Raw genomic sequence first — 25053 nt, 5'->3', positions numbered from 1 at the left:
GAGATGCAGGTGAGCAAGCGGTGAGTGTTAGCAGACAGCCAGAGCTCCGGTTCCGCCTCACATTGTACAGGCGACTTGCTTCACCGTAGCTAACCAGTCCTCACCAGCCTTCTAGTTAGATCCCCTTTGCAACTTCTTTGGGATCGGTGTCTGGGACGGTTGAGCTAACGTAGGCTAATGCGATTAGCATGAGGTTGTAAGTAACGGAAAGGACATTTCCCAGGACATAGACATGTCTGATATTGGCAGAAAGCTTAAATTCTTGTTAATCTAACTGCACGGTCTAATTTACAGTAGCTATTACAGTGAAATAATACCATGCTATTGTGTGAAGAGAGCGCATCGTTTTGAACAAGAAAAGTTATTAATAAACCAATTAGGCACATTTGGGAAGTCTTGATACAACATTTTTGACAGAAATACAATGGTTCATTGGATCAATTGAAAACTTCACACACACATACTGCTGCCATCTAGTGGTCAAAATCTAAATTGCACCTGGGCTGGAATAATACATTATGGCCTTTCTCTTGCATTTCAAAGCTGATGGTACAAAGGAAATACAAAATAACGGTTGTTTTTTCTTTGTATTATCTTTTACCAGATCAATTGTGTCATATTCTCCTACATTCCTTTCACATTACCACAAACTTCAAAGTGTTTCCTTTCAAATGGTTCTAAGAATAAGCATATCCTTGCTTCAGGTCCTGAACTACAGGCAGTTAGATTTGGGTATGTTATTTTAGGTCCTGAGCTACAGGCAGTTAGATTTGGGTATGTTATTTTAGGTCCTGAGCTACAGGCAGTTAGATTTGGGTATGTTATTTTAGGTCCTGAGCTACAGGCAGTTAGATTTGGGTATGTTATTTTAGGTCCTGAGCTACAGGCAGTTAGATTTGGGTATGTTATTTTAGCCAAATTTTTAAAAAAGGGGCGGATCCTTAAGAGGTTTTAAGAAATACAAGCTGCTTTACAAAATTAAAAGCAATCACAGCGTTGAGTTTAATAGTTAAACAACAGTCATGCTATGTTTTTCTCTCCCTTGAGGAGGCTATAGAAAAGTAGGCTGTGTTTGTATTTGTAGTCTCGCTCAACTCTCCCACATTTAGAATTTCAAATACAGGTTCTGTAGCCTAACTTAGCTAAGTCTCCCTCTCTTCCTCAGAGAAAACAGCTTCATTCTAGTCACCCTTCAAAAGACATGACCCATAACACCGCTGCTACCTTTTGTTCTCTCTATCGTGCACTGGCAGGTCGCACTTTATGTTCATAAAGCATCTCGGCCGTTCTAAGCTAGGCTACTTGCAGACCGGACTTGTTTAGCCTACAGTCATGTTACCTCATCAGCTGGCTGTATCTAACAACCTGGGGTGCGTTCAGCAGTATGCAACGTTTAAATATGCTTCAGCGTGTAGAACACAGCAGAATGTGCTGAGGGGAGGACGGCTCATAGCAATGGCTGAAATGGAGTCAAAGGAATGGTATCAACCACATGGAAACAGGTGCTGAGGAACAGGTGCTGAGGAACAGGTGCTGAGGAACAGGTGCTGAGGAACAGGTGCTGAGAAACAGGTGCTGAGGAACAGGTGCTGAAGTATTTAGGTTTCCCCTTCATTTATTCTCCGTAAATAACTCCCCAAATCTATGTTCTCCTTTGCTGGTTAGACCAACAGTAATCTTCTGTTGAAATTGTAATTTTGTAACCCCTTGGGTTGTGCCGTGGCGGAGATCTTTGTGGGCTATACTCAGCCTTGTCTCAGGATGGTAAATTGGTGGTTGAAGATATCCCTCTAGTGGTGTGGGGGCTGTGCTTTGGCAAAGTGGGTGGGGTTATATCCTTCCTGTTTGGCCCTGTCCGGGGGTGTCCTCGGATGGGGCCACAGTGTCTCCTGACCCCTCCTGTCTCAGCCTCCAGTATTTATGCTGCAGTAGTTTGTGTCGGGGGGCTAGGGTCAGTTTGTTATATCTGGAGTACTTCCGTGCTGCTGGCCGTGCTGCTGCTCCAGTTTCAACTGTTCTGCCTTATTATTATTGGACCATGCTGGTCATTTATGAACATTTGAACATCTTGGCCATGTTCTGTTATAATCTCCACCCGGCACAGCCAGAAGAGGACTGGCCACCCCACATAGCCTGGTTCCTCTCTAGGTTTCTTCCTAGGTTTTGGCCTTTCTAGGGAGTTTTTCCTAGCCACCGTGCTTCTACACCTGCATTGCTTGCTGTTTGGGGTTTTAGGCTGGGTTTCTGTACAGCACTTTGAGATATCAGCTGATGTACGAAGGGCTATATAAATTAATTTGATTTGATTTGATGGAAACCAACATGGAAACCACATGGAAACCACCTGGAAACCACATGTAAACCACCTGGAAACCACATGGAAACCACCTGGAAACAACATGGAAAACAACATGGAAACAACATGGAAACAACATGGAAAACAACATGGAAAACAACATGGAAACCACATGGAAAACAACATGGAAAACAACATGGAAACAACATGGAAACCACATGGAAACCACATGGAAAACAACATGGAAACAACATGGAAAACAACATGGAAAACAACATGGAAACAACATGGAAAACAACATGGAAAACAACATGGAAACAACATGGAAACAACATGGAAACAACATGGAAACCACATGGGAAACAACATGGAAAACAACATGGAAACAACATGGAAACCACATGGAAACCACATGGGAAACAACATGGAAAACAACATGGAAACAACATGGAAAACAACATGGAAAACAACATGGAAACCACATGGAAACCACATGGGAAACAACATGGAAACCACCTGGAAAACAACATGGAAACAACATGGAAACAACATGGAAAACCACATGGAAACCACATGGAAACAACATGGAAAACAACATGGAAAACAACATGGAAACAACATGGAAAACAACATGGAAACAACATGGAAAACAACATGGAAACAACATGGAAAACCACATGGAAAACAACATGGAAACAACATGGAAAACAACATGGAAACAACATGGAAAACCACATGGAAAACAACATGGAAAACAACATGGAAAACAACATGGAAACAACATGGAAAACAACATGGAAAACAACATGGAAACCACATGGAAAACAACATGGAAAACAACATGGAAACAACATGGAAACCACATGGAAAACAACATGGAAACAACATGGAAACAACATGGAAAACCACATGGAAAACACATGGAAACAACATGGAAAACAACATGGAAAACAACATGGAAACAACATGGAAAACAACATGGAAAACAACATGGAAAACAACATGGAAACAACATGGAAAACAACATGGAAAACAACATGGAAACAACATGGAAAACAACATGGAAACAACATGGAAAACAACATGGAAACAACATGGAAAACCACATGGAAAACAACATGGAAAACAACATGGAAAACAACATGGAAACAACATGGAAAACAACATGGAAAACAACATGGAAACCACATGGAAAACAACATGGAAAACAACATGGAAACAACATGGAAACCACATGGAAAACAACATGGAAACAACATGGAAACAACATGGAAACCACATGGAAAACAACATGGAAAACAACATGGAAACAACATGGAAACAACATGGAAACAACATGGAAAACAACATGGAAACGACATGGAAAACAACATGGAAAACAACATGGAAACAACATGGAAACAACATGGAAACAACATGGAAACAACATGGAAACCACATGGAAAACAGCATGGAAACAACATGGAAACCACATGGAAAACAGCATGGAAACAACATGGAAAACAGCATGGAAACAACATGGAAACAACATGGAAAACAACATGGAAAACAACATGGAAAACAACATGGAAAACAACATGGAAAACAGCATGGAAACAACATGGAAAACAGCATGGAAACAACATGGAAACCACATGGAAAACAGCATGGAAACAACATGGAAACCACATGGAAAACAACATGGAAACCAACATGGAAACAGCATGGAAACAACATGGAAACAACATGGAAAACAACATGGAAACAACATGGAAACAACATGGAAAACAACATGGAAAACAGCATGGAAACAACATGGAAACCACATGGAAAACAACATGGAAAACAACATGGAAACAACATGGAAACCACATGGAAAACAACATGGAAACAACATGGAAAACAGCATGGAAACAACATGGAAACCACATGGAAAACAACATGGAAAACAACATGGAAACAACATGGAAAACAGCATGGAAACAACATGGAAACCACATGGAAAACAACATGGAAAACAGCATGGAAACAACATGGAAACCACATGGAAAACAACATGGAAAACAGCATGGAAACAACATGGAAAACAGCATGGAAACAACATGGAAAACAGCATGGAAACAACATGGAAACCACATGGAAAACAACATGGAAGACAGCATGGAAACAACATGGAAACCACATGGAAAACAACATGGAAAACAGCATGGAAACCACATGGAAAACAACATGGAAACAACATGGAAAACAACATGGAAAACAACATGGAAACAACATGGAAAACAGCATGGAAACCACATGGAAAACAACATGGAAAACAACATGGAAAACAACATGGAAAACCACATGGAAAACAACATGGAAACCACATGGAAACCACATGGAAACAACATGGAAAACAGCATGGAAACCACATGGAAAACAACATGGAAAACAACATGGAAAACAACATGGAAAACCACATGGAAAACAACATGGAAAACAACATGGGAAACAACATGGAAACAACATGGAAACAACATGGAAAACAACATGGGAAACAACATGGAAACAACATGGAAAACCACATGGAAAACAACATGGAAACAACATGGAAAACAACATGGAAAACAACATGGAAACAACATGGAAAACAACATGGAAAACAACATGGAAACAACATGGAAACAACATGGAAAACCACATGGAAAACAACATGGAAACAACATGGAAAACAACATGGAAAACAACATGGAAACAACATGGAAAACAACATGGAAACAACATGGAAAACAACATGGAAACAACATGGAAAACCACATGGAAAACAACATGGAAAACAACATGGAAAACAACATGGAAACAACATGGAAAACAACATGGAAACAACATGGAAAACCACATGGAAAACAACATGGAAACAACATGGAAAACAACATGGAAAACAACATGGAAAACCACATGGAAAACAACATGGAAAACAACATGGAAAACAACATGGAAACAACATGGAAACAACATGGAAACAACATGGAAACAACATGGAAAACCACATGGAAAACAACATGGAAAACAACATGGAAACAACATGGAAACAACATGGAAAACAACATGGAAACAACATGGAAAACCACATGGAAAACAACATGGAAACAACATGGAAAACCACATGGGAAACAACATGGAAAACAACATGGAAACAACATGGAAAACAACATGGAAACAACATGGAAACAACATGGAAACAACATGGAAAACAACATGGAAAACAACATGGAAACAACATGGAAACCACATGGAAAACCACATGGGAAACAACATGGAAAACAACATGGAAACAACATGGAAAACAACATGGAAACAACATGGAAACCACATGGAAACCACATGGAAAACAACATTGAAAACAACATGGAAAACCACATGGAAAACAGCATGGAAACAACATGGAAAACCACATGGAAAACAACATGGAAAACAACATGGAAACAACATGGAAAACAACATGGAAAACAACATGGAAACAACATGGAAACAACATGGAAAACAACATGGAAAACAACATGGAAAACAACATGGAAACCACATGGAAACAACATGGAAACAACATGGAAACAACATGGAAAACAACATGGAAAACAACATGGAAACCACATGGAAAACAACATGGAAACAACATGGAAACAACATGGAAACAACATGGAAAACAACATGGAAACAACATGGAAACAACATGGAAACAACATGGAAAACAACATGGAAAACCACATGGGAAACAACATGGAAAACAACATGGAAACAACATGGAAAACAACATGGAAACAACATGGAAACAACATGGAAACAACATGGAAAACAACATGGAAAACCACATGGAAACAACATGGAAACAACATGGAAAACAACATGGAAAACAACATGGAAACAACATGGAAAACCACATGGAAAACAACATGGAAACAACATGGAAACCACATGGAAACAACATGGAAACAACATGGAAACAACATGGAAAACAACATGGAAAACAACATGGAAAACCACATGGGAAACAACATGGAAAACAACATGGAAACAACATGGAAACCACATGGGAAACAACATGGAAAACAACATGGAAACAACATGGAAACAACATGGAAACCAACATGGAAACAACATGGAAAACAACATGGAAACAACATGGAAAACAACATGGAAACAACATGGAAAACAACATGGAAAACAACATGGAAACAACATGGAAAACAACATGGAAACAACATGGAAAACAACATGGAAACAACATGGAAAACAACATGGAAACAACATGGAAACAACATGGAAACAACATGGAAAACAACATGGAAAACAACATGGAAAACAACATGGAAACAACATGGAAAACAACATGGAAACAACATGGAAAACCACATGGAAAACAACATGGAAACAACATGGAAACCACATGGAAACAACATGGAAACAACATGGAAAACAACATGGAAAACAACATGGAAAACAACATGGAAAACAACATGGAAACAACATGGAAAACAACATGGAAACAACATGGAAACAACATGGAAAACAACATGGAAAACAACATGGAAACAACATGGAAACCACATGGGAAACAACATGGAAAACAACATGGAAACAACATGGAAACAACATGGAAAACAACATGGAAACAACATGGAAAACAACATGGAAACAACATGGAAAACAACATGGAAACAACATGGAAAACAACATGGAAAACCACATGGAAAACAACATGGAAAACAACATGGAAAACAACATGGAAACAACATGGAAACCACATGGAAAACAACATGGAAACAACATGGAAAACAACATGGAAAACAACATGGAAACAACATGGAAAACAACATGGAAAACAACATGGAAACAACATGGAAACAACATGGAAACAACATGGAAACAACATGGAAACAACATGGAAAACAACATGGAAAACAACATGGAAACAACATGGAAAACAACATGGAAACAACATGGAAAACCACATGGAAAACAACATGGAAACAACATGGAAAACAACATGGAAAACCACATGGAAACAACATGGAAACAACATGGAAACAACATGGAAAACAACATGGAAAACAACATGGAAACAACATGGAAAACAACATGGAAAACAACATGGAAACAACATGGAAAACCACATGGAAAACAACATGGAAAACAACATGGAAAACAACATGGAAAACAACATGGAAAACAACATGGAAAACAACATGGAAAACAACATGGAAAACAACATGGAAACAACATGGAAAACAACATGGAAACAACATGGAAAACCACATGGAAAACAACATGGAAAACAACATGGAAAACAACATGGAAAACCACATGGAAAACAACATGGAAACAACATGGAAACAACATGGAAAACAACATGGAAAACAACATGGAAACAACATGGAAAACAACATGGAAAACAACATGGAAAACCACATGGGAAACAACATGGAAAACAACATGGAAAACAACATGGGAACCACCTGTTTGATACAGTTCTATTGCCTCCAGCAGCCTCTGCTGGTATGACCTGCTGAAAAAGGAAAAACATCAGCTCTTTTTTAAATATGATTTATTTAACCTTTATTTAACCAGGGAGGCCAGCTGAGAACACCTTTATTTAACCAGGTAGGCCAGCTGAGAACACCTTTATTTAACCAGGGAGGCCAGCTGAGAACACCTTTATTTAACCAGGGAGGCCAGCTGAGAACACCTTTATTTAACCAGGTAGGCCAGCTGAGAAAAAGTTCTCATTTACAATTGCAACCTGGCCAAGATAAAGCAAAGCAGTGCGACACCAACAACAACACAGAGTACAGTTGAAGTCCAAAGTTTACATACACTTAGGTTGGAGTCATTAAAACTTTTTTTTCAACCACTCCACACATTTCTTGTTAACAAACTATAGTTTTGGCAAGTCGGTTAGGAGATCTACTTGGTGCATGACACAAGTCATTTTTCCAACAATTGTTTACAGACAGATTATTTCACTTATAATTCACTGTATCACAATTCTTGTGGGTCAGAAGTTTACATACATTAAGTTGACTGTGCCTTTAAACAGCTTGGAAAATTCCAGAAAATGATGTCATGGCTTTAGGAGCTTCTGATAGGCTAATTGACATAATTTGAGTCAATTGGAGGTGTACCTGTGGATGTATTTCAAGGCCTACCTTCAAACTCAGTGCCTCTTTGCGTTACATCATGGGAAAATCAAAAGAAATCAGCCAAGACCTCAGAAAAAAAATTGTAGACCTCCACAAGTCTGGTTCATCCTTGGGAGCAATCCAAACACCTGAAGGTACCACGTTCATCTGTACAAACAATAGTAGGCTAGTATAAACACCATGGGACCACGCAGCCGTCATACCGCTCAGGAAGGAGACTCGTTCTGTCTCTTAGAGATGAACGTACTTTGGTGAGAAAAGCGCAAATCAATCCTAGAACATCAGCAAAGAACCTTGTGAAGATGCTGGAGGAAACAGGTACAAAAGTATCTATATCCACAGTAAAACGAGTCCTCTATCGACATAACCTGAAAGGCCGCTCAGCAAGGAAGAAGCTTGTGGAAGGCTTCCCGAAACGTTTGTCCCAAGTTCAACCATTTAAAGGCAATGCTACAAAATACTCATCGAGTGTATGTAAACTTCTGAGCCACTGGGAATCAAATCTGAAATAAATCATTCTCTCTACTATTATTCTGACATTTCACATTCTTAAAATAAAGTGGTGATCCTAACTGACCTAAAACAGGGAATTTCTACTAGGATAAAATGTCAGGATTTGTGAAAAATGGAGTTTAAATGTATTTGGCTGAGGTGAATGTAAACCTCCGACCTTAACTGTATGTATGTTGTGCACATGGATGTCAGTGATTTACTATAGGAGGCAATAGAAATGTGTTGTGACTCATTTCAAAGGGCATTTAGTTGACTAATGTGTCCCATTGTTTCTGTCATTATTACAATAATTAGACCAAATCATCATTCAAATGACTAAAATGTGACAAAAACGTGAAATGTTAGTTGACATGACTAAGACTAAACTAAGGCCTAGATTCAAGTTCCACCCCCCAACACAACCAAAATGCATATGATCATTCTGACTGAAAATTCTGACCAAAATGAACACTGCAAGGTAACCAGGCCTTGGAGTTTCAGCTGTTTGCCCTGCTCAGCCTTAGGTCCCCAGCCATCAGCGCTGGACTATATTTACCAGCTTCCTGGGTTACACCAGTCAGCCAGCCCACCGCAGCGCCCTGCCTGCCCTGTTATCTAACCACCAACCCCCCCAGGTCTGTATTCTCTGGGTTGAGAGAAGAGCCCCCCCCACCAAACCCCCCCAGGTCTCTAGTCTCTGGGCTGAGAGAGGAGCCCCCCCCCCAGGTCTCTGGGCTGAGAGAGGAGCCCCCCACCAACCCCCCAGGTCTCTAGTATCTGGGCTGAGAGAGGAGCCCCCCCACCCACCATAAAAAAAACAGGTCTCTAGTCTCTGGGATGAGAGAGGAGCCCCACCACCAACCCCCCGTGTCATTATTCTCTGGACTGAGAGAAGAGCCCCCACACCCGTCACCAACCCCCCCAGGTCTCTAGGCTCTGGGCTGAGAGCAACCCCACCATCAACCCCCCCAGGTCTCTAGTCTCTGGGCTGAGAGAGGAGCCCCACCAGCAACCCCCCACCACCAAACCCCCCAGCTCTCTAGTCTCTGGGCTGAGAGAGGAGCCCCACCAGCAACCCCCCCAGGTCTCTAGTCTCTGGGCTGAGAGAGGAGCCCCACCATCAACCCCCCCCCCCCCCCCTCCAGCTCTCTAGTCTCTGGGCTGAGAGAGGAGCCCCACCACCAACCCCCCCAGGTCTCTAGTCTCTGGGCTGAGAGAGGAGCCCCACCAGCAACCCCCCACCACCAAACCCCCCATGTCTCTAGTCTCTGGGCTGAGAGAGGAGCCCCATCACCAACCCCCCACTACCAAACCCCCAAGGTCTCTAGTCTCTGGGCTGAGAGAGCAGCCCCACCATCAACACCCCAGGTCTCTAGTTTCTGGGCTGAGAGAGGAGCCCCACCACCAACCCCCCACCACCAAACCCCCCAGGTCTCTAGTCTATGGGCTGAGAGAGGAGCCCCACCACCAACCCCCCACCACCAAACCCCCCAGGTCACTAGTCTCTGGGCTGAGAGAGCAGCCCCACCATCAATCCCCCCAGGTCAACCCCCCCACCACCAAACCCCCCAAGTCTCTCGTCTCTGGGCTGAGAGAGGAGCCCCACCACCAACCCCCCCACCACCAAACCCCCCAGGTCACTAGTCTCTGGGCTGAGAGAGGTGCCCCACCACCAACCCCCCACCACCAAACCCCCCAGGTCACTAGTCTCTGGGCTGAGAGAGGTGCCCCACCAGCAACCCCCCACCACCAAACCCCCCAGGTCTCTAGTCTCTGGGCTGAGAGAGCAGCCCCACCATCAATCCCCCCAGGTCAACCCCCCACCACCAAACCCCCCAAGTCTCTCGTCTCTGGGCTGAGAGAGGAGCCCCACCACCAAACCCCCCAGGTCTATAGTCTCTGGGCTGAGAGAGCACCCCCACCATCAACCCCCCAGGTCTCTAGTCTCTGGGCTGAGAGAGGAGCCCATCCACCAAACCCCCCAGGTCTCTGGTCTCTGGGCTGAGAGAGGAGCCCCATCACCAACCCCCCACCACCAAACCCCCCAGGTCTCTAGTAGTCTCTGGGCTGAGAGAGCGACCCTCCACCAACCCCCAGGTCTCTAGTCTCTGGGCTGGGAGAGGAGCCTCCCCACCCACCACCAACCCCCCAGGTCTCTAGTCTCTGGGCTGGGAGAGGAGCCTCCCCACCCACCACCAACCCCCCACCAACCCCCCAGGTCTCTAGTCTCTGGGCTGAGAGAGGAGCCATTTTGCTGCCATAGTAAACACACCGCTAGGACGCACGACGGACTGTCTGTCACATGAGAGGACGGGGAGGACCGCGGCCCGCTGAGATATTATTAGCAGCAGGAATGTACGCAGTGGCCTCATGGCAAGCCAACTAACATAGGCAGGCACAGATCCGAAACCTCACAGAACCTCTTCTCCATGCGCACTCTGAAACTTTAACGCGTTTGCTGAAGTTACATTTGTGACTGTGAGGAGGATATTGTTTAAGCTTTTTTGTGACTGAGCTTTTTCTGATTCCCCAAGATACAGACTCTCTGCCTGGAGGCTGTGGATCGAAGATCCAGACTGAGGAGAGGTAAGATGGAGTCCCCCCTCCACCATGAGGCTAGTGAGATTACTATAGATACATCATCTTCAAGGAACTCATAATGTGGCAAAAGTTATTGATGTCTGGTTATCGATCTGACTGTAGTTATAGATCTGATCTGACTATAGTTATAAATCTGATCTGATCTGACTATAGATCTGATCTGACTATAGATCTGATCTGACTATAGATCTGATCTGATTATAGTTATACATCTGATCTGACTATAGTTAAACATCTGACTATAGTTATAGATCTGATCTGACTATAGATCTGATCTGACTATAGTTATAGATCTGATGTGACTATAGATCTGATGTGACTATAGATCTGATCTGACTATAGATCTGATCTGATTATAGTTATACATCTGACTATGGTTATAGATCTGATTTGACTATAGTTATAGATCTGATGTGACTATAGATCTGATTTGACTATAGATCTGATCTGACTGTAGTTATAGATCTGATCTGACTATAGTTATAGATCTGATCTGACTATAGTTATAGATCTGATCTGACTATAGATCTGATCTGATTATAGTTATAGATCTGATCTGACTATAGATCTGATCTGACTATAGTTATAGATCTGATCTGACTATAGTTATATATCTGACTATAGTTATACATCTGACTATAGTTATATATCTGACTATAGTTATATGTCTGACTGTAGTTATAGATCTGACTATAGTTATAGATCTGACTATAGTTATACATCTGACTGTAGTTATAGATCTGACTATAGTTATATATCTGATTATAGTTATACATCTGACTATAGTTATAGATCTGATCTGATTATAGTTATACATCTGACTATAGTTATAGATCTGATCTGACTATAGTTACAGTACCGTTCAAAGTTTGGGGTCAATTAGAAATGTCCTTGTTGTTGAAAGAAAAGCACATTTATTGTCCATTGAAATGACCAATGAAATATACAATTTATCAGAAACACAGTGTAGACATTATAAAGCCCTTTTGCAATTATGTTAGCACAGCTGAAAACTGTTGTTCTGATTAAAGAAGCAATACAATTGTCCTTCTTTAGACTAGTTGAGTATCTGGAGCATCAGCATTTGTGGGTTCGATTACAGGCTCAAAATGGCCACAAACAAAGAACTTTCTTCTGAAACTCGTCTATTCTTCTTCTGAGAAAGGAAAGCTATTCCATGCGAGAAATTGCCAAGAAACTGAAGATCTCGTACAATGCTGTGTACTACTCCCTTCACAGAACAGCGCGAAACAGGCTCTAACCAGAATAGAAAGATGAGTGGGAGGCCCCGGTGCACAACTGAGCAAGAGGACAAGTACATTAGAGTGTCTAGTTTGAGAAACAGACACAAGTCGTCAACTGGCAGCTTCATTAAATAGTACCCACAAAACACCAGCCTCAATGTCAACAATAAAGAGGTGACTCTTTGAAAAAGCCATATCTCAGACTGGCCAATAAAAATAAAAGATTAAGATGGGCAAAAGAACACAGACACTGTACAGAGGAACTCTGCCTAGAAGACCAGCATCCTGGAGTCACCTCTTTACTGTTAACGCTGAGACTGGACAGAGGAACTCTGCCTAGAAGACCAGCATCCTGGAGTCACCTCTTTACTGTCAACGCTGAGACTGGACAGACGAACTCTGCCTAGAAGACCAGCATCCTGGAGTCACCTCTTTACTGTTAACGCTGAGACTGGACAGAGGAACTCTGCCTAGAAGACCAGCATCCTGGAGTCACCTCTTTACTGTTAACGCTGAGACTGGACAGAGGAACTCTGCCTAGAAGACCAGCATCCTGGAGTCACCTCTTTACTGTTAACGCTGAGACTGGACAGAGGAGCTCTGCCTAGAAGACCAGCATCCTGGAGTCACCTCTTTACTGTTAACGCTGAGACTGGACAGAGGAACTCTGCCTAGAAAGCCAGCATCCTGGAGTCACCTCTTTACTGTTAACGCTGAGACTGGACAGAGGAGCTCTGCCTAGAAGACCAGCATCCTGGAGTCACCTCTTTACTGTTAACGCTGAGACTGGACAGAGGAACTCTGCCTAGAAAGCCAGCATCCCTGTCACGTTCGTTGTAAGAATCATTGGACCAAGGTGCAGCGTGATATGGTTTCCACATATTTATTTAGTGAAACGCACAAAAACAATAAAGAACGAACGAAACGTGAAGTCAATGAAGTGCTTACAGGCAACTAAATATAAACAAGATCCCACAGACACAGGTGTGAAAATAACAACTTAAATATGATCCCCAGTTAGAGACGACGATTACCAGCTGCCTCTAATTGGGAATCATACAAAACACCAACATAGTAAAAGAAACTAGAACACAACATAGACATAGAAATACTAGATCACCCCCTATTCATGCCCTGATCTACTATACCATAGAGAAACAGTGTCTCTCTATGGTCAGGGTGTGACAATCCCGGTGTCGCCTCTTCACTGTTGACGTTGAGACGGGTGTTTTGCGGGGTACTATTTTCAAAAACAAGGACATTTCTAAGTGACCACAAGCGTTTGAACAGTAGTATATACAGCTGGCTGTAGTTATAAGTCTGTTTGTGTCGGGACATTTGATGAGGCTAATTTAACAGATTTGTTGGGAGAAATATAGCCTGGTCGTGCCGTGCATCATGGGAACCCTGTGTCTAAGGTATTGGGAGTCAGGGTCATCCCTGTGTCTAAGGTATTGGGGGTCAGGGTCAACCCTGTGTCTAAGGTATTGGGGGTCAGGGTCAACCCTGTGTCTAAGGTATTGGGGGTCAGGGTCAACCCTGTGTCTAAGGTATTGGGGGTCAGGGTCAACCCTGTGTCTAATTTAGATCTATAGGGTATATTTCTGTTGTTTCTCCTATCGTTCATCTATAGATCTATAGGGTATTTCTGTTGTTTCTCCTATCGTTCATCTATAGATCTATAGGGTATTTCTGTTGATTCTCCTATCGTTCATCTATAGATCTATAGGGTATTTCTGTTGATTCTCCTATCGTTCATCTATAGATCTATAGGGTATTTCTGTTGATTCTCCTATCGTTCATCTATAGATCTATAGGGTATTTCTGTTGATTCTCCTATCGTTCATCTATAGATCTATAGGGTATTTCTGTTGATTTCACATATCCTTTACTAACGCCCAGTACCTGCCGTTCATTGGGATAAATAAAAAACACAACTATGGCATCCAACTTTCCATAGTAAATACTATTTACGTAGCTACAGGACAACCCACTCAACTTCCAATATTAACATTTGTGAGCGATCCATAAAGAGGTGTTTATGTTACAATCCAATTTAGGCTTCACAAAGTCTGGGGAATACCGTGTTGTGACAGACGTCACTCCTCGTGAGCCATGGCAGCTATTTAATAATACATAATAATGATTAAAGTTTCCAAATATACCAGACAGGGTGGCCCAGTGATCCCTGACTAAATCACATGAATAGCTGTCTCTGGTGATTAGCTGACTTAGTTCTGACACTAGCTCTAGGAAATGCTCTCGTCTACACACCACAGCTAGACGATCGTCAAGGGCAAACCCCTGAGGGAGGTAGTGGGGGACACAGAGAGGGAGAGAGAGGGGTGGGGGAGAGAGAGAGAGGGGTGGGGGAGAGAGAGAGAGAGAGAGAGAGGTGGGGGAGAGAGAGAGAGAGAGGTGGGGGAGAGAGAGAGAGAGAGAGGTGGGGGAGAGAGAGAGAGAGGTGGGGGAAAGAGAGAGAGGGGGTGGGGAGAGAGAGAGAGAGGTGGGGGAGAGAGAGAGAGAGAGGTGGGGGAAAGAGAGAGAGGGGGTGGGTGAGAGAGAGAGAGAGGTGGGGGAGAGAGAGAGAGAGGTGGGGGAGAGAGAGAGAGAGAGGTGGGGGAGAGAGAGAGATGGGTGGGGGAGAGAGAGAAAGAGAGGTGGGGGAGAGAGATAGAGAGAGAGAGAGAGAAGAGTGGGGAGTAAGCGAGAGAGAGGAGTGGGGGAGAGAGAGAGAGGAGTGGGGGAGAGAGAGAGAGGGGTGGGGGAGAGAGAGGGGGTGGGGAGAGAGAGAGAGAGAGGTGGGGGGGAGAGAGAGAGAGAGGTGGGGGAGAGAGAGAGAGGGGGTGGGGGAGAGAGAGAGAGAGGTGGGGGAGAGAGAGAGAGAGAGAGGTGGGGGAGAGAGAGAGAGAGAGGTGGGGGAGAGAGAGAGAGGGAGGTGGGGGAGAGAGAGAGAGGGGGGTGGGGGAGAGAGAGCGAGAGAGGTGGGGGAGAGAGAGAGAGAGAGAGAGAGAGAGAGAGAGAAGAGTGGGGAGTAAGCGAGAGAGAGGAGTGGGGGAGAGAGAGAGAGGGGTGGGGGAGAGAGAGAGGGGTGGGGGAGAGAGAGAGGGGTGGGGGAGAGAGAGAGGGGGTGGGGGAGAGAGAGAGGGGTGGGGGAAAGAAAGAGGGGTGGGGGAAAGAGAGAGGGGGTGGGGGAGAGAGAGAGAGGGGTGGGGATGTTAGAGAGAGAGCGGGGTGGGGGAGACGGGTGGGGGAGAGAGAGAGAGAACGGGGTGGGGGAGTTAGAGAGAGAACGGGGTGGGGGAGTTAGAGAGAGAGCGGGGTGGGGGAGAGAGAGAGAGGGGTGGGGATGTTAGAGAGAGAGCGGGGTGGGGGAGTTAGAGAGAGAATTCGGGGTGGGGGAGACAGGGGTGGGGGAGTTAGAGAGAGAGCGGGGTGGGGGAGTTAGAGAGAGAACGGGGTGGGGGAGTTAGAGAGAGAACGGGGTGGGGGAGTTAGAGAGAGCGGGGTGGGGGAGTTAGAGAGAGAACGGGGTGGGGGAGTTAGAGAGGGAGCGGGGTGGGGGAGAGAGAGAGAGAGAGAGCGGGGTGAGGGAGAGAGGGGTGGGGGAGTTAGAGAGAGAGCGGGGTGGGGGAGTTAGAGAGAGAGCGGGGTGGGGGAGAGAGGGGTGGGGGAGTTAGAGAGAGCGGGTGGGGGAGTTAGAGAGAGAGGGGTGGGGGAGTTAGAGAGAGAGGGGTGGGGGAGAGAGAGTGAGGGGTGGGGGAGTTAGAGAGAGAGCGGGGTGGGGGAGTTAGAGAGAGAGCGGGGTGGGGGAGTTAGAGAGAGAGGGGTGGGGGAGTTAGAGAGAGAGGGGTGGGGGAGTTAGAGAGAGCAGGGTGAGGGAGAGAGAGAGAGGGGTGGGGGAGAGGGAGAGAGGGGTGGGGAGAGGGAGAGAGGGGGTGGAGGAGAGAGGGGGTGGGGGAGTTAGAGAGAGGGGTGGGGGAGTTAGAGAGAGCGGGTGGGGGAGTTAGAGAGAGAGGGGTGGGGGAGAGAGAGATGGGGTGGGGGAGAGAGGGAGAGGGGTGAGGGGTGGGGGAGTTAGAGAGAGAGGGGTGAGGGAGAGAGGGAGAGGGTTGAGGGGACGGGTGGGGGAGAGAGAAAAACAACTGGTTCATGTAACAGCTCTGATGAAGTTAGCCAGTGACGTGGAGATGTGGCCAATTGCTACATGGGATCCATTTGGATGATTTAGGAGGCAGAATGGAAATAGAAAGCTGCCTGCCTTCCCGGCCTCAGCCCGGGACTCAGTGTGTGTCCTAGCAGGGAGTCAGCAGCAACATAGAGAAAGCTGCCTGCCTTCAAGGCCTCAGCCTGGGACTCAGTGTGTGTCCTAGCAGGGAGTCAGCAGCAACATGGAGAAAGCTGCCTGCCTTCAAGGCCTCAGCCTGGGACTCAGTGTGTGTCCTAGCAGGGAGTCAGCAGCAACATAGAGAAAGCTGCCTGCCTTCAAGGCCTCAGCCTGGGACTCAGTGTGTGTCCTAGCAGGGAGTCAGCAGCAACATGGAGAAAGCTGCCTGCCTTCAAGGCCTCAGCCTGGGACTCAGTGTGTGTCCTAGCAGGGAGTCAGCAGCAACATGGAGAAAGCTGCCTGCCTTCAAGGCCTCAGCCTGGGACTCAGTGTGTGTCCTAGCAGGGAGTCAGCAGCAACATAGAGAAAGCTGCCTGCCTTCAAGGCCTCAGCCTGGGACTCAGTGTGTGTCCTAGCAGGGAGTCAGCAGCAACATGGAGAAAGCTGCCTGCCTTCAAGGCCTCAGCCTGGGACTCAGTGTGTGTCCTAGCAGGGAGTCAGCAGCAACATGGAGAAAGCTGCCTGCCTTCAAGGCCTCAGCCTGGGACTCAGTGTGTGTCCTAGCAGGGAGTCAGCAGCAATATGGAGAAAGCTGCCTGCCTTCAAGGCCTCAGCCTGGGACTCAGTGTGTGTCCTAGCAGGGAGTCAGCAGCAACATGGAGAAAGCTGCCTGCCTTCAAGGCCTCAGCCTGGGACTCAGTGTGTGTCCTAGCAGGGAGTCAGCAGCAACATGGAGAAAGCTGCCTGCCTTCAAGGCCTCAGCCCGGGACTCAGTGTGTGTCCTAGCAGGGAGTCAGCAGCAACATGGAGAAAGCTGCCTGCCTTCAAGGCCTCAGCCTGGGACTCAGTGTGTGTCCTAGCAGGGAGTCAGCAGCAACATAGAGAAAGCTGCCTGCCTTCAAGGCCTCAGCCTGGGACTCAGTGTGTGTCCTAGCAGGGAGTCAGCAGCAACATGGAGAAAGCTGCCTGCCTTCAAGGCCTCAGCCTGGGACTCAGTGTGTGTCCTAGCAGGGAGTCAGCAGCAACATGGAGAAAGCTGCCTGCCTTCAAGGCCTCAGCCCGGGACTCAGTGTGTGTCCTAGCAGGGAGTCAGCAGCAACATGGAGAAAGCTGCCTGCCTTCAAGGCCTCAGCCCGGGACTCAGTGTGTGTCCTAGCAGGGAGTCAGCAGCAACATGGAGAAAGCTGCCTGCCTTCAAGGCCTCAGCCCGGGACTCAGTGTGTGTCCTAGCAGGGAGTCAGCAGCAACATGGAGAAAGCTGCCTGCCTTCAAGGCCTCAGCCTGGGACTCAGTGTGTGTCCTAGCAGGGAGTCAGCAGCAACATGGAGAAAGCTGCCTGCCTTCAAGGCCTCAGCCCGGGACTCAGTGTGTGTCCTAGCAGGGAGTCAGCAGCAACATGGAGAAAGCTGCCTGCCTTTCCGGCCTCAGCCTGGGACTCAGTGTGTGTCCTAGCAGGGAGTCAGCAGCAACATGGAGAAAGCTGCCTGCCTTCAAGGCCTCAGCCTGGGACTCAGTGTGTGTCCTAGCAGGGAGTCAGCAGCAACATAGAGAAAGCTGCCTGCCTTCAAGGCCTCAGCCTGGGACTCAGTGTGTGTCCTAGCAGGGAGTCAGCAGCAACATGGAGAAAGCTGCCTGCCTTCAAGGCCTCAGCCTGGGACTCAGTGTGTGTCCTAGCAGGGAGTCAGCAGCAACATGGAGAAAGCTGCCTGCCTTCAAGGCCTCAGCCCGGGACTCAGTGTGTGTCCTAGCAGGGAGTCAGCAGCAACATGGAGAAAGCTGCCTGCCTTCAAGGCCTCAGCCCGGGACTCAGTGTGTGTCCTAGCAGGGAGTCAGCAGCAACATGGAGAAAGCTGCCTGCCTTCAAGGCCTCAGCCCGGGACTCAGTGTGTGTCCTAGCAGGGAGTCAGCAGCAACATGGAGAAAGCTGCCTGCCTTCAAGGCCTCAGCCCGGGACTCAGTGTGTGTCCTAGCAGGGAGTCAGCAGCAACATGGAGAAAGCTGCCTGCCTTTCCGGCCTCAGCCTGGGACTCAGTGTGTGTCCTAGCAGGGAGTCAGCAGCAACATGGAGAAAGCTGCCTGCCTTCAAGGCCTCAGCCTGGGACTCAGTGTGTGTCCTAGCAGGGAGTCAGCAGCAACATAGAGAAAGCTGCCTGCCTTCAAGGCCTCAGCCTGGGACTCAGTGTGTGTCCTAGCAGGGAGTCAGCAGCAACATGGAGAAAGCTGCCTGCCTTCAAGGCCTCAGCCTGGGACTCAGTGTGTGTCCTAGCAGGGAGTCAGCAGCAACATAGAGAAAGCTGCCTGCCTTCAAGGCCTCAGCCCGGGACTCAGTGTGTGTCCTAGCAGGGAGTCAGCAGCAACATGGAGAAAGCTGCCTGCCTTCAAGGCCTCAGCCCGGGACTCAGTGTGTGTCCTAGCAGGGAGTCAGCAGCAACATGGAGAAAGCTGCCTGCCTTCAAGGCCTCAGCCCGGGACTCAGTGTGTGTCCTAGCAGGGAGTCAGCAGCAACATGGAGAAAGCTGCCTGCCTTCAAGGCCTCAGCCCGGGACTCAGTGTGTGTCCTAGCAGGGAGTCAGCAGCAACATGGAGAAAGCTGCCTGCCTTCAAGGCCTCAGCCCGGGACTCAGTGTGTGTCCTAGCAGGGAGTCAGCAGCAACATGGAGAAAGCTGCCTGCCTTCAAGGCCTCAGCCTGGGACTCAGTGTGTGTCCTAGCAGGGAGTCAGCAGCAACATAGAGAAAGCTGCCTGCCTTCAAGGCCTCAGCCTGGGACTCAGTGTGTGTCCTAGCAGGGAGTCAGCAGCAACATAGAGAAAGCTGCCTGCCTTCAAGGCCTCAGCCTGGGACTCAGTGTGTGTCCTAGCAGGGAGTCAGCAGCAACATGGAGAAAGCTGCCTGCCTTCAAGGCCTCAGCCTGGGACTCAGTGTGTGTCCTAGCAGGGAGTCAGCAGCAACATGGAGAAAGCTGCCTGCCTTCAAGGCCTCAGCCCGGGACTCAGTGTGTGTCCTAGCAGGGAGTCAGCAGCAACATGGAGAAAGCTGCCTGCCTTCAAGGCCTCAGCCTGGGACTCAGTGTGTGTCCTAGCAGGGAGTCAGCAGCAACATAGAGAAAGCTGCCTGCCTTCAAGGCCTCAGCCTGGGACTCAGTGTGTGTCCTAGCAGGGAGTCAGCAGCAACATGGAGAAAGCTGCCTGCCTTCAAGGCCTCAGCCTGGGACTCAGTGTGTGTCCTAGCAGGGAGTCAGCAGCAACATGGAGAAAGCTGCCTGCCTTCAAGGCCTCAGCCCGGGACTCAGTGTGTGTCCTAGCAGGGAGTCAGCAGCAACATGGAGAAAGCTGCCTGCCTTCAAGGCCTCAGCCCGGGACTCAGTGTGTGTCCTAGCAGGGAGTCAGCAGCAACATGGAGAAAGCTGCCTGCCTTCAAGGCCTCAGCCCGGGACTCAGTGTGTGTCCTAGCAGGGAGTCAGCAGCAACATGGAGAAAGCTGCCTGCCTTCAAGGCCTCAGCCCGGGACTCAGTGTGTGTCCTAGCAGGGAGTCAGCAGCAACATGGAGAAAGCTGCCTGCCTTCAAGGCCTCAGCCTGGGACTCAGTGTGTGTCCTAGCAGGGAGTCAGCAGCAACATAGAGAAAGCTGCCTGCCTTCAAGGCCTCAGCCTGGGACTCAGTGTGTGTCCTAGCAGGGAGTCAGCAGCAACATAGAGAAAGCTGCCTGCCTTCAAGGCCTCAGCCTGGGACTCAGTGTGTGTCCTAGCAGGGAGTCAGCAGCAACATGGAGAAAGCTGCCTGCCTTCAAGGCCTCAGCCTGGGACTCAGTGTGTGTCCTAGCAGGGAGTCAGCAGCAACATGGAGAAAGCTGCCTGCCTTCAAGGCCTCAGCCCGGGACTCAGTGTGTGTCCTAGCAGGGAGTCAGCAGCAACATGGAGAAAGCTGCCTGCCTTCAAGGCCTCAGCCTGGGACTCAGTGTGTGTCCTAGCAGGGAGTCAGCAGCAACATAGAGAAAGCTGCCTGCCTTCAAGGCCTCAGCCTGGGACTCAGTGTGTGTCCTAGCAGGGAGTCAGCAGCAACATGGAGAAAGCTGCCTGCCTTCAAGGCCTCAGCCTGGGACTCAGTGTGTGTCCTAGCAGGGAGTCAGCAGCAACATGGAGAAAGCTGCCTGCCTTCAAGGCCTCAGCCCGGGACTCAGTGTGTGTCCTAGCAGGGAGTCAGCAGCAACATGGAGAAAGCTGCCTGCCTTCAAGGCCTCAGCCCGGGACTCAGTGTGTGTCCTAGCAGGGAGTCAGCAGCAACATGGAGAAAGCTGCCTGCCTTCAAGGCCTCAGCCCGGGACTCAGTGTGTGTCCTAGCAGGGAGTCAGCAGCAACATGGAGAAAGCTGCCTGCCTTCAAGGCCTCAGCCTGGGACTCAGTGTGTGTCCTAGCAGGGAGTCAGCAGCAACATGGAGAAAGCTGCCTGCCTTCAAGGCCTCAGCCCGGGACTCAGTGTGTGTCCTAGCAGGGAGTCAGCAGCAACATGGAGAAAGCTGCCTGCCTTTCCGGCCTCAGCCTGGGACTCAGTGTGTGTCCTAGCAGGGAGTCAGCAGCAACATGGAGAAAGCTGCCTGCCTTCAAGGCCTCAGCCTGGGACTCAGTGTGTGTCCTAGCAGGGAGTCAGCAGCAACATAGAGAAAGCTGCCTGCCTTCAAGGCCTCAGCCTGGGACTCAGTGTGTGTCCTAGCAGGGAGTCAGCAGCAACATGGAGAAAGCTGCCTGCCTTCAAGGCCTCAGCCTGGGACTCAGTGTGTGTCCTAGCAGGGAGTCAGCAGCAACATGGAGAAAGCTGCCTGCCTTCAAGGCCTCAGCCCGGGACTCAGTGTGTGTCCTAGCAGGGAGTCAGCAGCAACATGGAGAAAGCTGCCTGCCTTCAAGGCCTCAGCCCGGGACTCAGTGTGTGTCCTAGCAGGGAGTCAGCAGCAACATGGAGAAAGCTGCCTGCCTTCAAGGCCTCAGCCCGGGACTCAGTGTGTGTCCTAGCAGGGAGTCAGCAGCAACATGGAGAAAGCTGCCTGCCTTCAAGGCCTCAGCCCGGGACTCAGTGTGTGTCCTAGCAGGGAGTCAGCAGCAACATGGAGAAAGCTGCCTGCCTTCAAGGCCTCAGCCCGGGACTCAGTGTGTGTCCTAGCAGGGAGTCAGCAGCAACATGGAGAAAGCTGCCTGCCTTCAAGGCCTCAGCCTGGGACTCAGTGTGTGTCCTAGCAGGGAGTCAGCAGCAACATAGAGAAAGCTGCCTGCCTTCAAGGCCTCAGCCTGGGACTCAGTGTGTGTCCTAGCAGGGAGTCAGCAGCAACATAGAGAAAGCTGCCTGCCTTCAAGGCCTCAGCCTGGGACTCAGTGTGTGTCCTAGCAGGGAGTCAGCAGCAACATGGAGAAAGCTGCCTGCCTTCAAGGCCTCAGCCTGGGACTCAGTGTGTGTCCTAGCAGGGAGTCAGCAGCAACATGGAGAAAGCTGCCTGCCTTCAAGGCCTCAGCCTGGGACTCAGTGTGTGTCCTAGCAGGGAGTCAGCAGCAACATGGAGAAAGCTGCCTGCCTTCAAGGCCTCAGCCTGGGACTCAGTGTGTGTCCTAGCAGGGAGTCAGCAGCAACATGGAGAAAGCTGCCTGCCTTCAAGGCCTCAGCCTGGGACTCAGTGTGTATCCTAGCAGGGAGTCAGCAGCAACATGGAGAAAGCTGCCTGCCTTCAAGGCCTCAGCCTGGGACTCAGTGTGTGTCCTAGCAGGGAGTCAGCAGCAACATGGAGAAAGCTGCCTGCCTTCAAGGCCTCAGCCTGGGACTCAGTGTGTGTCCTAGCAGGGAGTCAGCAGCAACATAGAGAAAGCTGCCTGCCTTCAAGGCCTCAGCCTGGGACTCAGTGTGTGTCCTAGCAGGGAGTCAGCAGCAACATGGAGAAAGCTGCCTGCCTTCAAGGCCTCAGCCTGGGACTCAGTGTGTGTCCTAGCAGGGAGTCAGCAGCAACATGGAGAAAGCTGCCTGCCTTCAAGGCCTCAGCCTGGGACTCAGTGTGTGTCCTAGCAGGGAGTCAGCAGCAACATGGAGAAAGCTGCCTGCCTTCAAGGCCTCAGCCTGGGACTCAGTGTGTGTCCTAGCAGGGAGTCAGCAGCAACATGGAGAAAGCTGCCTGCCTTCAAGGCCTCAGCCTGGGACTCAGTGTGTGTCCTAGCAGGGAGTCAGCAGCAACATGGAGAAAGCTGCCTGCCTTCAAGGCCTCAGCCTGGGACTCAGTGTGTGTCCTAGCAGGGAGTCAGCAGCAACATAGAGAAAGCTGCCTGCCTTCAAGGCCTCAGCCTGGGACTCAGTGTGTGTCCTAGCAGGGAGTCAGCAGCAACATGGACAGTTGTGGTGGTTGTTGGTTTAATTATGGGAATGTTTTTTATGACTGCTCTGTTGAGCCAATGGAACACTAAGAGGAAACTGGTCAGATGTCTGACCAGAGCCTTAGGACCCTGGTCAGAAGTAGTGAGTTAGGACCCTGGTCAGAAGTAGTGAGTTAGGACCCTGGTCAGAAGTAGTGAGTTAGGACCCTGGTCAGAAGTAGTGAGTTAGGACCCTGGTCAGAAGTAGTGAGTTAGGACCCTGGTCAGAAGTAGTGAGTTAGGACCCTGGTCAGAAGTAGTGAGTTAGGACCCTGGTCAGAAGTAGTCAGTTAGGACCCTGGTCAGAAGTAGTGAGTTAGGACTCTGGTTAGAGGTACCCTGGTCAGAGGACATTCAGAGGCTTGTCCTAAAGCCACTCTTACGTTGTCTTGGCTGTGTGCTTAGGCTTCTTCTCCTGTTGGAAGGTGAACCTTCGCCCAGTCTGAGGTCCTGAGTACTCTGGAGTAGGTTTTCATCAACGATCTCTCTGTATTTTGCTCCGTTCATCTTTCCCTCGATCCTGGCTTGTCTCCCAGTACCTGCGGATGAAAGCATACCCTCATAATGATGTTGCCACCACCATGCTTCCCCATAAGGATGGTGCCAGGGTTCTCCTGACGTGACGCTTGGCATTGAGGCTAAAGAGTTCAATCTTGGTTTCATCAGACTAGAGACTTGTTTCTCATGGTCTGAGAGTCTTTAGGTGCTTTTTGGCAAACTCTAAACGAGCTGTCATGTGCCTTTTACTGAAGAGTGGCTTCCGTCTGGCCGCAATACCATAAAGGCCTGATTGGTGGAGTGCTGTAGAGATGGGAGAACCTTCCAGAAGGACAACCATCTCCACAGAGGAACTCTGGACCTCTGTCAGAGTGACCATTGGGTTCTTGGTCACCTCCCTGACCAAGGCCATTCTCCCCCGATTGCTCAGTTTGGCAGAGTGGCCAGCTCTAGGAAGAGTCTAGGTGGTTCCAAACTTCTTCCATTTAAGAATGATGGATGCCACTGTGTTCTTGGGGACCTTCAATGCTGCGTAAGTGTTTTGGTTCCCTTCACCAGATCTGTGCCTTGACACAATTCTGTCTCGGAGCTCTACGGACAATTCCTTCGACCTCATGGCTTGGTTTTTTCTCTGACATGCACTGTCAACTGTGGGACCTTATATAGACAGGTGTGTGCCTTTCCAAATCATGTCCAATCAATTGAATTTACTCCTGGTGGACCCCAAACAAGTTGTAGAAACATCTCAAAGATGATCAATGGAAACAGGATGCAGCTGAGCTCAATTTTGGGTCTCATAGCAAAAGGTCTGAATACTTATTTAAATAAGGTTTAACACATCACATCACCGATTACCACTCTTCATATTTTCAAGCATGGTGGCTGCTTCATGTTATGGATATTCTTGTCATCGACAAGGACTAGGGAGTTGTTTAGGATAAAAAATAAACGGAATAGAGATAAGCACAGGCAAAATCCTAGAGGAACACCTGGTTCTGCTTTCCAACAGACTCTGGGAGACAAATGCACTTTTCAGCAGGACAATAACCTAAAACA

At 48.2% G+C, this 25053-nt stretch overlaps 1 protein-coding gene across 1 annotated transcript in view; it reads left to right on the top strand.

The window, feature by feature from the left end:
* Window positions 1-11272: 11272 nt before the first annotated feature.
* Window positions 11273-25053, top strand: part of klhl38a (kelch-like family member 38a) — a 34668-nt gene continuing 20887 nt past the window's right edge. Inside the window, exon 1 of the mRNA XM_036971407.1 lies at window positions 11273-11532. The gene's annotated coding sequence lies outside the window, so the exon portion shown is untranslated. The remainder of the gene's footprint in view (window positions 11533-25053) is intronic.

Source organism: Oncorhynchus mykiss, chromosome 32 (assembly GCF_013265735.2).
Source record: "Oncorhynchus mykiss isolate Arlee chromosome 32, USDA_OmykA_1.1, whole genome shotgun sequence".
NCBI classification, from domain to species: Eukaryota; Metazoa; Chordata; class Actinopteri; order Salmoniformes; family Salmonidae; genus Oncorhynchus; species Oncorhynchus mykiss.
This window is presented reverse-complemented; position numbering and strand designations above follow the sequence as displayed.